Raw genomic sequence first — 15,742 nt, 5'->3', positions numbered from 1 at the left:
CAAGAACTGGAATATTTCATTTAATTTAATAAAATTATTTTAGCGCACTACGCGCCAACAACCAATTTTCTTTTTACTCACCCCGCTAACGGGTAATTGATGCTTCTCGCTCCCAGACACCTGCGAATGTGAATCTCAGATTCGCATCGCCGACGACTCTACCGCGTACAACGACGATTTTTCGGAGTTTTTCGGAAATTCTCCGGACATCGACGATTATAATTACACCGCAGACCACAAATTCTTCAACACCCCGTGCACACTTATAAAATTCGCTACAATATAAAGCCCTATTCTAACACTGAGCAACAAAAAAATTAATAACCTTTTTTCTAACTAAAAAATGAACAATTATTATTAAGGATCATTTAAAGGATACACGGAGAAAATTTGTTCCGGATATTTTACTGAATTTTAACTGAAAGTTAGGATATAGTTGCACAAAAGGAATTTTTCAAAAATTTTTTTTATTTTTTGTAGAGTTGATACGAAAGTAGCACGTTATATCAACTAGATGTCACGGTGATATCATCGGGGAATGTCACCGTGACGTCAGGAAAATGTCAAAATATCCGCCTTACGGTCATATCACACGGTGACATCGGGGTGATATCATGGTGATATCATGTTTATATTTTACAAGGACTTAAAATTTTTTAAAAATTATTATTTTTTTTTATTTATTATTATTTTTTAAATTATTAAAAATTTTAACGACCTGTAAAATATCAACATAATATCACGGTGATATCACCGTAAGGCGGACATTTTGACATTTTCCTGATGTCACGGTGATGTCACCCATATACTAAAGGATGGTATTGTGATTATTAATTCGTATACCTTAAAGGGTTATGAAAGGATTTGGCAGTAAATTTTGGTTCATTCAATGTTTATCGTACCTTTATTTCACATTTTATATTGCGAGATTTTATAATTATTTAAATTGATGCTCTAAACAATTATTGTTTCAGAGCATTTTCATCCAGCTTTAATATTTAAGCTTAACCAGTTAATCAAAATTTTTGCAGTAAACTAGAAATATGAAACAAATACTGAAAATAAAAAAAAAGTGGTGTAAAGATTTCGTTCTTTGTTTAATCCTAATGACACATTACACGGTAGTAACTACTATATTTACGAATCAGTACCATATACAATCGCCCAAGTAGCTCGGAATATTGGTTGAATGTCACGGTGATATAAAGTGGGAATATTCCTGTGACATTCAGGCGATATCATAATGTTCGCTTCATGGGGACATTCGACGGTGATATTCGTGTAAAATTCGCTTGATATTCGTATGATACTAAGGGAATATTTCTGTGAAATTCATGTAATATTGAGGGGATATCCCTGTGATATTGGGCGGAATATTCCTGTAATATTAAGAGAGTATTCCTCAGATATTGAGGGAATATTCCAGTAATACTGATAAGATTAATTTTTTTCATTTACATATTTTTTTTAATTTAAATATTTAAAACAAACAATATTTTATAATTTTATAAATAACAGGAATATTCTCTCAATATCACAGGGATATTCCTTAAATATCAGAGGAATATTCCATCAATATCACAAGAGTATTCCGCTCAATATCACAGGAATACCCCTTAATATTACATGGATTTCACGGGAATATTCCCTCAGCATCATACGAATATCACAGGAATATCACCATGAAATGTACCCATGAAGCAGACATCGTGGTATCGCCTGAATGTCACTGGAATATTTCCACTTGATATCACCGTGACATTCAACCAATATTCCGTGCTACTTGGGCGTAGTTTCACATAAGGTGAATAATTCCATTAATTTAAATTTATTGTATTTAGTATAATTTTTAAGTCAATTTTGTAAACATTGTCTAATTTTTCGAATGAAGATAAAAATTAATACACTATTAAAAAATGCTTTACTAACAAATTTTCGTTCATTGGACGTTTAACTTATTAATTTTACACTTGTAATTGCGAAATTTTATAATAACCATTTAAATTGATACTCTAAACAATTATTGTTTCGAAGCATTTTTTAGCCAGCTTTAATATTTAAGCGTAACCATTTAATCAACATTTTTACAGAAAATTAGAAATACGAAACAAACACGAAAAGAGAAAAAAATAGTTTAAAGATTTACATGTACCCTTGACGTTATTAGAAACAGACACAAACTTTATTTTTCATCAACATGTTTCACATGTATAGTGTCGATATTTCAAATAGAGACATTAATTGAATGTCTCTTTCGCGAGTGCATTTCTGTATTTTTGTAAAAAAAAAAATTTTATGACATCGTGAGTGAGTGTGCGAGTGACGAAAATTGTAGACGATGCTAAGTTTCTGATTTTTTTTAGTACTCGACTATCAAATATTTGTCCATTTCTTCTTCATCAATTTGCAGATACTCATTATTTCTACGTACAATGATATATTCGATTTTTCTTTTTTTTTCATCACCTACATGAATATTGTTTATAGGATTGTTGGATTGAGGAAATTCTAGGTCGTCATTGTAAACAGTACAATTAGATTCAATGGAATCATCAATGTGCTCATGAAATCATGAATTGATTTCATGTGGTTCAAAAGAGTAAATTCTGAAACCAAAAATATAGTTTTAATTTTTTTAGTGTTAGTAAAAATTTTAGTTTTAGTTTTAATTAAAAATGAAAGTTTTGTAGATTTTTAGTTTAAGTTTTAATTTAGATTATAATTTTAGTTTCTACTTTAGTTTTAGTCTTTTTAGGGTTCCGTTCACGCAGTGAACTGTAACGGAACCCTTATGGTTTCACTCATGCCCAAGTAGCACGATATATCAAACAGATGTCACGGTTATATCACCGGGGAATTTCACCGTGAAATCAGGAAAATGTAAAAATGTCCGCCTTACGGTGATGTCACATGGTGACATCGAGGTGATATCATGGTGACATCAAGGTGATATCACAGTTATATCACGGTGATATTATAAAGATATCATGGTGATATCATGGTGATATCACCGTGACATCATGTTGATATTTTACATGGATTTAAATTTTTTAATAATTTAAAAAATAATAAAAATAATAAAAAATAATTTTTAAAAAATTTTAAATCCCTGTAAAATATCAACATCATATCACGGTGGTATCACCATGATATCACCGTGATATGACTGTGATATCACCTTGATGTCACCAAGATATCACCTCGATGTCACCGTGTGATATCACCGTAAGGCGGACATTTTTACATTTTCCTGATGTCACGGTGACATTCCCCGGTGATATCACCGTGACATCTGGTTGATATATCGTGCTACTTGGGCATATGTGTGTTTTATTTTACTTTAATTTTAGGCTTTTTTAGTGTTAATGTATATTTTCATTTTAAATTAGATTAAAATATTAGTTTAATTTTAGTATTTGAAATGGTATTTCAATAGTCAAAAATTTTATTACAAAATAGTTATAAATTGTTTAAAAACTATGAATGAATAAATATTAAAAATTAAATTATACAAAGTAATGAAATTAAAACTAGATAAATTGAATTTCTGAAATTAATAGAAAGAGAGAGAAGATATCTTTAGATAACACAATGAAAATATAAACAGGAAAAATAATAGAAAGAGAAGGTAGATATAAATACGAATTATGAGAATTATTAATTTAATTTAAATTTAAAGTTTCTTTTTTATAAATAAATAATTTATATGGATTATTATTTAAAGAATAAATTTATTTTATATTTTTTCTTTAAATTATTTGGAAAATAAAATAATAAAAATTATTTTATAAATTGCTGAAATTAATAATAATTGAATAAAATTTTATGTTGCATTAAAGTAAAAATTATTTAAAAATTAATGGTAAAAGTTAAATAATTTTAGAATTATTATTTTTTGAGAAATTAAAGTTTTTAGAAAATGAAAATCAGTTAGAGAAAAATGATTGACAGCTAGACAATGGCATTGTTCTTGGCGAACGTTAGAAACGGAATTAGAGAGAGAAAAATATCTCTGTCCTTTGAAAATAATTTAAATGTAATTGGCAATTCGAAAATAGACGCTGCGAAAAATCCAAATAGAGGGAGAAACTGGCGGTAAGAAATACATGGGAGAAGCGCCTTGCGTAAAGTGGTGAGGGAAACTCGCGGATTTTTGCTCAATCAATTTGAAATTCTTTACTTACACACTTGCACATTTTGAATTTTACTTACCCCAGAAAATTAAGGGTAAGGACGCAACTATATAAGCCGAGTAAATGCACGTTTCTGTCTCTTTTGATCTGAACAGTTTATACTGGTAAGAGCTTTCTTTTATATTTTAATATAAGGAAATTTCAGAGTAACAAATCTACAAAGTCAAGTCTTTCAAACTTGAGAGTTACAGATTGTTGGGGGCTTTCTAACGATCTCTACCTAAACGATCTGCATCTCTGGGCGAGAAAGATTTCAAAGATTAAATCGTAATTAAAAATAAAATTTATTTTGAATTGTTATATTTGAGAGACCAATTGTTAGGGGCTCTCTAACGATTTCTACCAATACGATTGGTTCTTCTCAAATTAACAATTAACAATTGTCGAGGAGGAAAGTCTATTGTCAGGAGCTTTCGAAAGATTTCTACCAACACGACTGACTTTCCAAATCTTCAATCAAATAAATTATTATTTAACAAAACAACAACAATATCAACAACAATTCTTCTAAGTCAAGCCACGGAAAATCAATGGTCAGGGGCTTTCTAAAGATCTCTACCAACACTATTGATTGTCCAAGAGTGGTATCAAAGATTAAATCGTAATTCTTGTTTAATATTCTTATATGCCATGTGCATTGCAATAGGCGATCCACATGACAATTTGAAAGATTAAACTATAGAGATGATCCTGACAATCCAAAGAAATAGTTAGAATAGGATATAATTAATTTATTCAAATTAATTATCTAGTAGGGTTTTTCAGTGATAAATCCATTGAAATTTAATGTATACGTCATAGTTTGACAATATATTGTTGAAATATGATAGGTCATTAAAGTTTAATCTTTTTATACCAACAATAGAAAATTTAAAAATAGAGTTAGGAGAAACTAACCCTAAAAGTTTTGTTAGGTAAAGTTTATAATATCCTTAAATAATTTATTTCATATTTTTTTTGTAGATTTTTCAAAGCTATAAAACCAATATACAAACTCCATTAACAAGTGATATAATCACTAAATCAAGGTGTGTTAATGTTTATTTTTATTTGTTTATAAATATTAAATCAAATCCAAGTAAATTTTGTTCTATTCAGAATTGAGAGAAGTAATAAGGAAAGACCCACAATCGTTTTCATAAACAAAGCAGCAATATTGTCAGGTTGATTGTTATTTTCATAATTTAAATAAATATAATTAATTCTTTATTTATTATTTATTATTATTATTATTATTTTCTTTAGCATAAAATTCTTTGAAACGATAAACAGTCAATTGTTTAAACAAGTAAAAGAATTTTAAAAGTTAATAACAAAAGCTAAAAAACTAAATAATTATTGGAAAGATTCCTCTAATTTAGTTTGAAAAGCGACAACTAACTTAAAAATAAAAGAGAAGAATATAAAAATATAGACATAGAATTTGGTAAAGCAAAAAAAAAAGAACAAGATAAATACTAGCGCATTTTCATTCATAAATTTTACTACGTGTTTACAATCTTATCTGGTAATATAGTTAGCACGTGTCTCATTATATTGAATAATAGAAATTAAGAATATAATGTCCCTTTAAATTTTGACAATACTATTGTTTCTTTGTATTAAAGATAATAGAATGTGGGTGATACTTCCCTAAACATTTATGTTTACGATTTATCGACCACATGTTTGAACTCATTTGCTTCTCAGAATCGATGTGTCATGTAAATTTAATTAAATTAGAATAAGAAATTACATAATATATTAATAATCCCCGGACTGAGAGCCTATGAATGCTTCATATTTTTAAGTATTAGTATAAATTTTAGATTTAATTTTAGTTTAAGATTCAGTTTCAATTTTAATTTTAGTTTAAGTTTAAATTTAAGGTTTAGTTTTATTTTAGAATTTAATTTTAGTTTTAATTTTAGATTACGATTTAGTTTTAATTTTACTTTAATACTAGTTTCAGTCTTGGTTATTTTATTCTAAAAATAGTGTTAATTTAAATTTTAGTAACTACGTTTTTAATTATTTTAATTATTTGTAATTAATTTAACTTTTTTTATTGAACCATACCAGGATTTCGAGAATTTGATTTTGGAATTGTAATGGCCTTAACTGATGGATTGTTGAAGTACATTTGAGGATTTGGAATGGTATCCTGTATGGCCTCCAGTGATGATTCAAAATTTACTTGATTTGGTAAATTTTCAAAATTTATATAATTCTGATTTGAATGACTTTCATTCATGTGAATGAGGAGCGACAACTTTCAAATTTGAAAAAAGGTCACATTTTTTACAATATATTTGCCGTTTTCTTCTCTTTGAGTAACAAGGTGCTGTAAAGAATCTTGAATGTCACATAAAGAAGGATATAGGAGGGATTATTAAAAAAGGTTAAGGAGAGAAAATGTATTTAAAAAATAAAATTAAAATATGGAATATGGTAGACGAAAATAGAAATGTGTAGGAGACGGAAAGGTAAATCTATTTATTAATAAAATTCAATTATTAAATATTTATTTAAATAGAAGATATAATTTTTTTTTAAAAAATGAAAATTTTCCAATTTTGATTGGAAAATCAAAATTTTTCTCACGGAGAAAAATGGAAAAACGAAAAGAATAACTTTTACTGCTTTGAACGTAAAACCTGAACTGTCTTGAGTTTCTCCACATTTCTGGTAAATTTCACTTCGAAAATAATCAAATTTACTCCTGAAATAGTAAAAATTATTCCGAAAATAGTCAATTTTACTACCCAAGTAGCACGATATATTAACGACATATCAATGTCACGGTGATATCACCGGGGAATGTCACCGTGACATCAGGAAAATGTCAAAATGTCCGCCTTACGGTGATATCACAAGGTGACATCGAGATGATATCATGGTGATATCATGGTGACATCATGGTGACATCATGGTGACATCATGGTGACATCATGGTGATATCATGTTAATATTTTACAGGGATTTAAAATTTTTAAAAAATTATTATTTTTTGTTATTTTTATTATTTTTCTTATTTATTATTATTTTTTAAATTATTAAAAATTTTAAATCCCTGTAAAATATCAACATGATATCATGGTGATATTACCGTGATTTGACTGTGATATCACCTTGATGTCACCATGATATCACCTCGATGTCACCGTGTGATATCACCGTAAGGCGGACATTTTGACATTTTCCTGATGTCACGGTGACATTCCTCGGTGATATCACCGTGACATCTGGTTGATATATTCAGAATTTACTTTTAAAGTAACAAAAGTTACTTTATTCATTTTTCTATATTTTTTCGTATATTTATTTTTTTCCTATTGCTGTAAAGTAATAGTGTTGTTAAATTGTAATGTTTGTTAGTAATTAAGCGTAAGTGTGAGCTATTGAATTGGATTTATAAAAATATTTAATATATTACCAGTAGAAGTGCTGGGCTCTGCTACAACGATGGGCTCATCTTGCACTAGATCATGTACTCTTTTTTGGTGCAGCTTTAAAAAAGAAGGACCAGTGAACTGACGGTCGCAAATATAACAAACGAATTTTTCCTTTGGCAGAATTTCATTTGCCACAGGATCTAAGTAAAAACAAATAATATTTTACTAAAATCAAGATTTTTAGACGCATACGATGATATCACCTTGATGTTACCATGATATCACCTCGATGTCACCGTAAGGCGGACATTTTCCTGATTTCACGGTGAAATTCCTCGGTGATATCACCGTGACATCTGGTTGATATATCGTGCTACTTGGGTATAGTTAAAAACGTGTACAGTGGATTAACGGTATTACACCTCAAATCACCATTATTATTATGAATTACACGATATTACACGAGTATTACAAGAAATACTAACCAATGCAGCTGACAATAGATTTATGGTTCCCCAAAAACGAATGGAGAGTACTATTAAATCTTTCTAATAAATTATTGGTTCTGTGAGGGGAGTTGAAGACTGACAATTTATCAACACCTACTCTCCTCAACCACTGCTTCGTAAAATATTCAACGAAGGGTTGAATAATTTCACGAGGTGAAAATTTACAGTTCAAACTGTCCTCCTTGGCGTCTTTATTTGTGAAGGAAATTTCATCTTTAGAATAGATGAACTCCTCTGTAATGTTTTCGAACGCACATTCGATGTACTCCGGAGGAAGCAGTGAAAGCAGTGTTACTTTTTCAAATAGATTGACAATTCCAGGTTGTGTTCGGCAATTTTTGTTAAATGCAACGTACCCTCTTTAGTCGAAATGGCCTAGAAAAAAGTTTTATCTAATATAATGTATTGCACTATACTTAGATTCTGTTACTCAGAATTTGTTACACAAATTCTGTTACTCTGATTCTGTTACTCAGATTCTGTTACTCTGATTCTGTTACTCAGATTCTGTTACTCAGATTCTGTTACTCAAATTGTGTTACTCAGATTCTGTTACTAAGAATCTTACTAACAGATTCAGAGTAACAGAATCTGAGTAACAGAATCTGAGTAACAGAATCTGAGTAACAGAATCTGAGTAACAGAATCTGAGTAACAGAATCTGAGTAACAGAATCTGAGTAACAGAATCTGAGTAACAGAATCTGAGTAACAGAATCTGAGTAACAGAATCTGAGTAACAGAATCTGAGTAACAGAATCTGAGTAACAGAATCTGAGTAACAGAATCTGAGTAACAGAATCTGAGTAACAGAATCTGAGTAACAGAATCTGAGTAACAGAATCTGAGTAACAGAATCTGAGTAACAGAATCTGAGTAACAGAATCTGAGTAACAGAATCTGAGTAACAGAATCTGAGTAACAGAATCTGAGTAACAGAATCTGAGTAACAGAATCTGAGTAACAGAATCTGAGTAACAGAATCTGAGTAACAGAATCTGAGTAACAGAATCTGAGTAACAGAATCTGAGTAACAGAATCTGAGTAACAGAATCTGAGTAACAGAATCTGAGTAACAGAATCTGAGTAACAGAATCTGAGTAACAGAATCTGAGTAACAGAATCTGAGTAACAGAATCTGAGTAACAGAATCTGAGTAACAGAATCTGAGTAACAGAATCTGAGTAACAGAATCTGAGTAACAGAATCTGAGTAACAGAATCTGAGTAACAGAATCTGAGTAACAGAATCTGAGTAACAGAATCTGAGTAACAGAATATAAGTAACAGAATATGAGTAACAGAATATGAGTAACAGAATATGAGTAACAGAATCTGAGTAACAGAATCTGAGTAACAGAATCTGAGTAACAGAATCTGAGTAACAGAATCTGAGTAACAGAATATGAGTAACAGAATATGAGTAACAGAATATGAGTAACAGAATATGAGTAACAGAATATGAGTAACAGAATATGAGTAACAGAATATGAGTAACAGAATCTGAGTAACAGAATCTGAGTAACAGAATCTGAGTAACAGAATCTGAGTAACAGAATCTGAGTAACAGAATCTGAGTAACAGAATCTGAGTAACAGAATCTGAGTAACAGAATCTGAGTAACAGAATCTGAGTAACAGAATCTGAGTAACAGAATCTGAGTAACAGAATCTGAGTAACAGAATCTGAGTAACAGAATCTGAGTAACAGAATCTGAGTAACAGAATCTGAGTAACAGAATCTGAGTAACAGAATCTGAGTAACAGAATCTGAGTAACAGAATCTGAGTAACAGAATCTGAGTAACAGAATCTGAGTAACAGAATCTGAGTAACAGAATCTGAGTAACAGAATCTGAGTAACAGAATCTGAGTAACAGAATCTGAGTAACAGAATCTGAGTAACAGAATCTGAGTAACAGAATCTGAGTAACAGAATCTGAGTAACAGAATCTGAGTAACAGAATCTGAGTAACAGAATCTGAGTAACAGAATCTGAGTAACAGAATCTGAGTAACAGAATCTGAGTAACAGAATCTGAGTAACAGAATATAAGTAACAGAATATGAGTAACAGAATATGAGTAACAGAATATGAGTAACAGAATCTGAGTAACAGAATCTGAGTAACAGAATCTGAGTAACAGAATCTGAGTAACAGAATCTGAGTAACAGAATCTGAGTAACAGAATCTGAGTAACAGAATATGAGTAACAGAATATGAGTAACAGAATATGAGTAACAGAATATGAGTAACAGAATATGAGTAACAGAATATGAGTAACAGAATATGAGTAACAGAATCTGAGTAACAGAATCTGAGTAACAGAATCTGAGTAACAGAATCTGAGTAACAGAATCTGAGTAACAGAATCTGAGTAACAGAATCTGAGTAACAGAATCTGAGTAACAGAATCTGAGTAACAGAATCTGAGTAACAGAATCTGAGTAACAGAATCTGAGTAACAGAATCTGAGTAACAGAATCTGAGTAACAGAATCTGAGTAACAGAATCTGAGTAACAGAATATGAGTAACAGAATATGAGTAACAGAATATGAGTAACAGAATATGAGTAACAGAATATGAGTAACAGAATATGAGTAACAGAATATGAGTAACAGAATCTGAGTAACAGAATCTGAGTAACAGAATCTGAGTAACAGAATCTGAGTAACAGAATCTGAGTAACAGAATCTGAGTAACAGAATCTGAGTAACAGAATCTGAGTAACAGAATCTGAGTAACAGAATCTGAGTAACAGAATCTGAGTAACAGAATCTGAGTAACAGAATCTGAGTAACAGAATCTGAGTAACAGAATATAAGTAACAGAATATGAGTAACAGAATCTGAGTAACAGAATCTAAGTAACAGAATCTGAGTAACAGAATCTGAGTAACAGAATCTGAGTAACAGAATCTGAGTAACAGAATCTGAGTAACAGAATCTGAGAAACAGAATCTGAGTAACAGAATCTGAGTAACAGAATCTGAGTAACAGAATCTGAGTAACAGAATCTGAGTAACAGAATCTGAGTAACAGAATCTGAGTAACAGAATCTGAGTAACAGAATCTGAGTAACAGAATATGAGTAACAGAATATGAGTAACAGAATATGAGTAACAGAATATGAGTAACAGAATATGAGTAACAGAATATGAGTAACAGAATATGAGTAACAGAATATGAGTAACAGAATATGAGTAACAGAATATGAGTAACAGAATCTGAGTAACAGAATCTGAGTAACAGAATCTGAGTAACAGAATCTGAGTAACAGAATCTGAGTAACAGAATCTGAGTAACAGAATCTGAGTAACAGAATCTGAGTAACAGAATCTGAGTAACAGAATCTGAGTAACAGAATCTGAGTAACAGAATCTGAGTAACAGAATCTGAGTAACAGAATCTGAGTAACAGAATCTGTTAATCAGATTTAATTTTGTTTCTGTTACCTTTACACTGTGAAAGTGGCATCCCTGTGCCTCCCTGTGGAGTTGAGTTTGCACCGTGTTCATCTCTGGCGTTTCAAAGTCAGTTATTACGGTTTTTAATTTTTTAAAACGATGGAGTATTGTCGTTTGAAGGTGGCTGAATACTGATTTGTATTGCTCTTCTGATTTAGAGCTCATCAGAGAATACATGACAGGTGTAAGCTGAAAAATAATAATCATGTAATATACTAATAATAATAATATAATTAATAAAAAATAACTTTTTTATACGAGAATACCCAAGTAGCACGATATATCAACCAGGTGTCACGGTGATATTACCGGGGAATGTCACCGTGACATCAGGAAAATGTCAAAATGTCCGCCTTACGGTGATATCACACGGTGACATCGAGGTGATATCATGGTGACATCAAGGTGATATCACAGTCATATCATGGTGATATCATGTTCATATTTTACAGGGATTTAAAATTTTTTAAAAATTATTATTTTTTACTATTTTTATTATTTTTTTTATTTATTATTATTTTTTAAATTATTAAAAATTTTAAGTCCCTGTAAAATATCAACATGATATCATCGTGATATCACCTTGATGTTACCATGATATCACCGTGATATGACTGTGATATCACCTTGATGTTACCATGATATCATCTCAATGTCACCGTGTGATATCACCGTAAGGCGGACATTTTGACATTTTCCTGATGTCACGGTGACATTCGCCGGTGATATCACCGTGACATGATATATCGTGCTACTTGGGTCATTAATTGTGTCCAAATTTTAAATTGTTTATACTTAATAGACCTAAAGGCGATTACCCTAAAAGTCTCTCTATTTTCTACTTACCCTTCCAAACACTTTAATTCCAAATGTTAATAATTGGAAGCATCCAATTAGAGAGGGTACAGGTTTGTAGGTTGAATCAACAAACCCGTATGTTGCATTATATACTATCGGCGGATAGTATTCCGATTGAAATGCAACGCAATGTAAATTTTCCGAATCAATTAGTCCAGTTGCTCCAAATTGAATAACTTTCTCATCTTTTAAAATAGTGCTTATTCGCAGTTTATAAGTCATCCTGTTCTTCCAGGCTTGTTGATTTAAGGTGTTTGCTAATTTGCAAATATCATTTTTAATAGCCGGAAATTGGCTCAGGGACCACCGGCTCATAGTTCTTTTTTTGTAGAATATTCAATGCCAGTTGCACCTCGTGGAAAGCTAAAAAATTATTTTTTATCATTTGAGCCGCCGGAAAGTAAAAGAACGCATAAAATTTGTACGGCTGTTCGACTTGGACCCTGACGCTTGAAAAATCGATTTAAAAAAAGAATTTTGTTTATTACTACATTACTGGAAATTTTATGCCGCATTTTTTTCCTTCTATGAAAAAAATCTCTATCTTTTTCGGTTTTCGAATAAATCGAAAAAAACTGAATTTTTAGAAAACACAAGTTTAATTTAATTTTTCACTTCAACTCGCTCTAAAAAACAAAGTTATAAATATTTTTTGACAAAATTCACAGGAATTATAGTTTAAACTATCCTTAAGACGACAAACTTTGTATAAATGTGATTCTTTTATTTCGAAAAAAGTTATGAATTTTTTTGTTTCACAGTGACAATTTACGTTTCCAAATTTTCAAGGGCTTCGTTTATCTGAAAAATTTTCAGTCAGTGAAAACTTATCCCAAAAAAAATGTTCACTAGGGTCGGGTCTTACAAACATTTTTGTAAAATATTTTTGCAATTGGAATAGCCGTTTACGAAATATTATTGAAAAACTATTTTCCGTCAAACACGCGCGAGTAAACATAAACGACCTTGGCAGCCACTGCTGAGTACTAGCCGGCTCTACACAAATGGGAAGTTTTTGACTCGCGCGTGTTTGATGGAAAATAGTTTAGTCATATAGTAATAGTCGGCAGTCAAGTATTAGTTTTCGTGTGGACTAGAATTTTAAAAATTCATTAATATTTAAAAAAGTTATAAACAATTTAAGTTGCAAAATTATGGCAAAAAAATTCAAAAGTCTGTCATTCGGTTATTTTTTAATAAAAAATTCTGATTCTAGTCAACACAATAGCAAAAATGGTACAGATTAAGAAACTATTTACTTTTTTCATTTTAGATTAACAGTTGCAGAGAGAAAGTGTGAACCACTTTTAGAGAGGACTACTTTTGGCAGCCATTTTCTAAGACGCCATTTTGAAAAAAAATAATAATTTTTGATTATCTTGAGACATGTATTTTTAGATAAAAAAATTTTAAGTAATAAATATTGTTTTTACTATAAAATGTTATACCTTTCTTTCGATTTCCTAAAACAATTCGCATGATCACTAATGGTCTCTAAAGAATTTTTATGCAGATTGTTTATGAACTGGCCTTCGAAAATTTTGGGCAAACATTTTTGGATATGAGACTTGCCTGCAACGAACGTCGACTTTCCATCTTTTTTATACAACCTACCAGTCCCAGGACATCGTACCGGCGTCCTGCTGTCTGAACACGATACATATCTATATGTAAATTAAAAAATTGAAAATTACAATTTTTTTATTTTTTCCTAAAAATGTAAAAAACGGAAATAAAAAAATCGCATTATTTTTAAAGAAAAACCATTTTCCGGAAAATTCCAGAAATCCTTCCGATCACAGGGACCAGTCGAATTAGCATTTTGCTAATTTTTTTATTTTTTCCTAAAAATGTAAAATCGGAAAATAAAAAAATGGCTATATTTTTAAAGAAAAATCAATTTCCGGAAAATTCCAGAAATCATTGCGATCACAGGGACCAGTCTAAATAGCATTTTGTTAATTTTTTTATTTTTTCCTAAAAATGGAAAAAACGGAAAAAAATTGCATTATTTTTAAAGAAAAACCATTTTCCGGAAAATTACAGGAATTCCTCCGATCGCTCGGATTAGTCCAATTAGAATTTGGCTAATTTTTTTATTTTTTCCTAAAAATGTAAAAAACGGAAAAAATCGCTTTATTTTTAAAGAAAAACCATTTTTCCGGAAAATTCCAGAAATTCCTCCGATCGCTCGGATTAGTCCAATTAGAATTTGGCTAATTTTTTTATTTTTTCCTAAAAATGTAAAAAACGGAAAAAATCGCTTTATTTTTAAAGAAAAACCATTTTTCCGGAAAATTCCAGAAATTCCTCCGATCGCTCGGATTAGTCCAATTAGAATTTGGCTAATTTTTTTATTTTTTCCTAAAAATGTAAAAAACGGAAAAAATCGCTTTATTTTTAAAGAAAAACCATTTTTCCGGGAAATTCCAGAAATTCCTCCGATCGCTCGGATTAGTCCAATTAGAATTTGGCTAATTTTTATATTTTTTCCTAAAAATGTAAAAAACGGAAAAAAATCGCTTTATTTTTAAAGAAAAACAATTTTCCGGAAAATTTCAGGAATTTATCCGATCGGTCGGATTAATTTAAATAGCATTTTGTTAATTTTTTTATTATTTACTAAAAATGTAAAAAACGGAAAAAAATCGCTTTATTTTTAAAGAAAAACAATTTTCCGGAAAATTTCAGGAATTTCTCCAATCACAGGGACCAGTCTAATTAGCATTTTGTTAATTTTATTATTTTTTCCTAAAAATGTAAAAAGGCAAAAAAAAATCGCTTTATTTTTAAAGAAAAACCATATTTCGGAAAATTTCAGAAATCCCTCCGATCACAGGGACCAGTCGAATTAGCATTATGCTAATTTTTTTATTTTTTCCTAAAAATGTAAAATCGGAAAATAAAAAAATGGCTATATTTTTAAAGAAAAATCAATTTCCGGAAAATTCCAGAAATTATTGCGATCACAGGTATCAGTCTAAATAGCATTTTGTTAATTTTTTTATTTTTTCCTAAAAATGTAAAAAACGGAAAAAAATTGCATTATTTTTAAAGAAAAACCATTTTCCGGAAAATTACAGGAATTCCTCCGATCGCTCGGATTAGTCCAATTAGAATTTGGCTAATTATTTTATTTTTTCCTAAAAATGTAAAAAACGGAAAAAAATCGCTTTATTTTTAAAGAAAAACCATTTTCCGGAAAATTTCAGGAATTTATCCTATCGCTCGGATTAATTTACATAGCATTTTGTTAATTTTTTTATTATTTCTTAAAAATGTAAAAAACGAAAAAAAATCGCTTTATTTTTAAAGAAAAACCATTTTCCGGAAAATTTCAGGAAT

At 30.2% G+C, this 15,742-nt stretch overlaps 1 protein-coding gene across 1 annotated transcript in view; it reads left to right on the top strand.

The window, feature by feature from the left end:
- The window catches only part of LOC127291230 (putative sodium-dependent multivitamin transporter), a 425,330-nt gene extending 411,573 nt beyond the window's left edge, over nucleotides 1–13,757 (top strand). The window contains exons 15-16 of the transcript XR_007844561.1: nucleotides 6,255–6,377; nucleotides 13,671–13,757. The gene's annotated coding sequence lies outside the window, so the exon portion shown is untranslated. The remainder of the gene's footprint in view (nucleotides 1–6,254; nucleotides 6,378–13,670) is intronic.
- Nucleotides 13,758–15,742: the final 1,985 nt, after the last annotated feature.

This window comes from Leptopilina boulardi, unplaced genomic scaffold (genome assembly GCF_019393585.1).
Source record: "Leptopilina boulardi isolate dan_hultmark-lab unplaced genomic scaffold, ZJU_Lbou_2.1 LbouV2_13, whole genome shotgun sequence".
Classification (NCBI taxonomy): domain Eukaryota; kingdom Metazoa; phylum Arthropoda; class Insecta; order Hymenoptera; family Figitidae; genus Leptopilina; species Leptopilina boulardi.
Note: the sequence above shows the minus strand (reverse complement) of the source record. Positions and strands in the feature narration are given on the sequence as shown.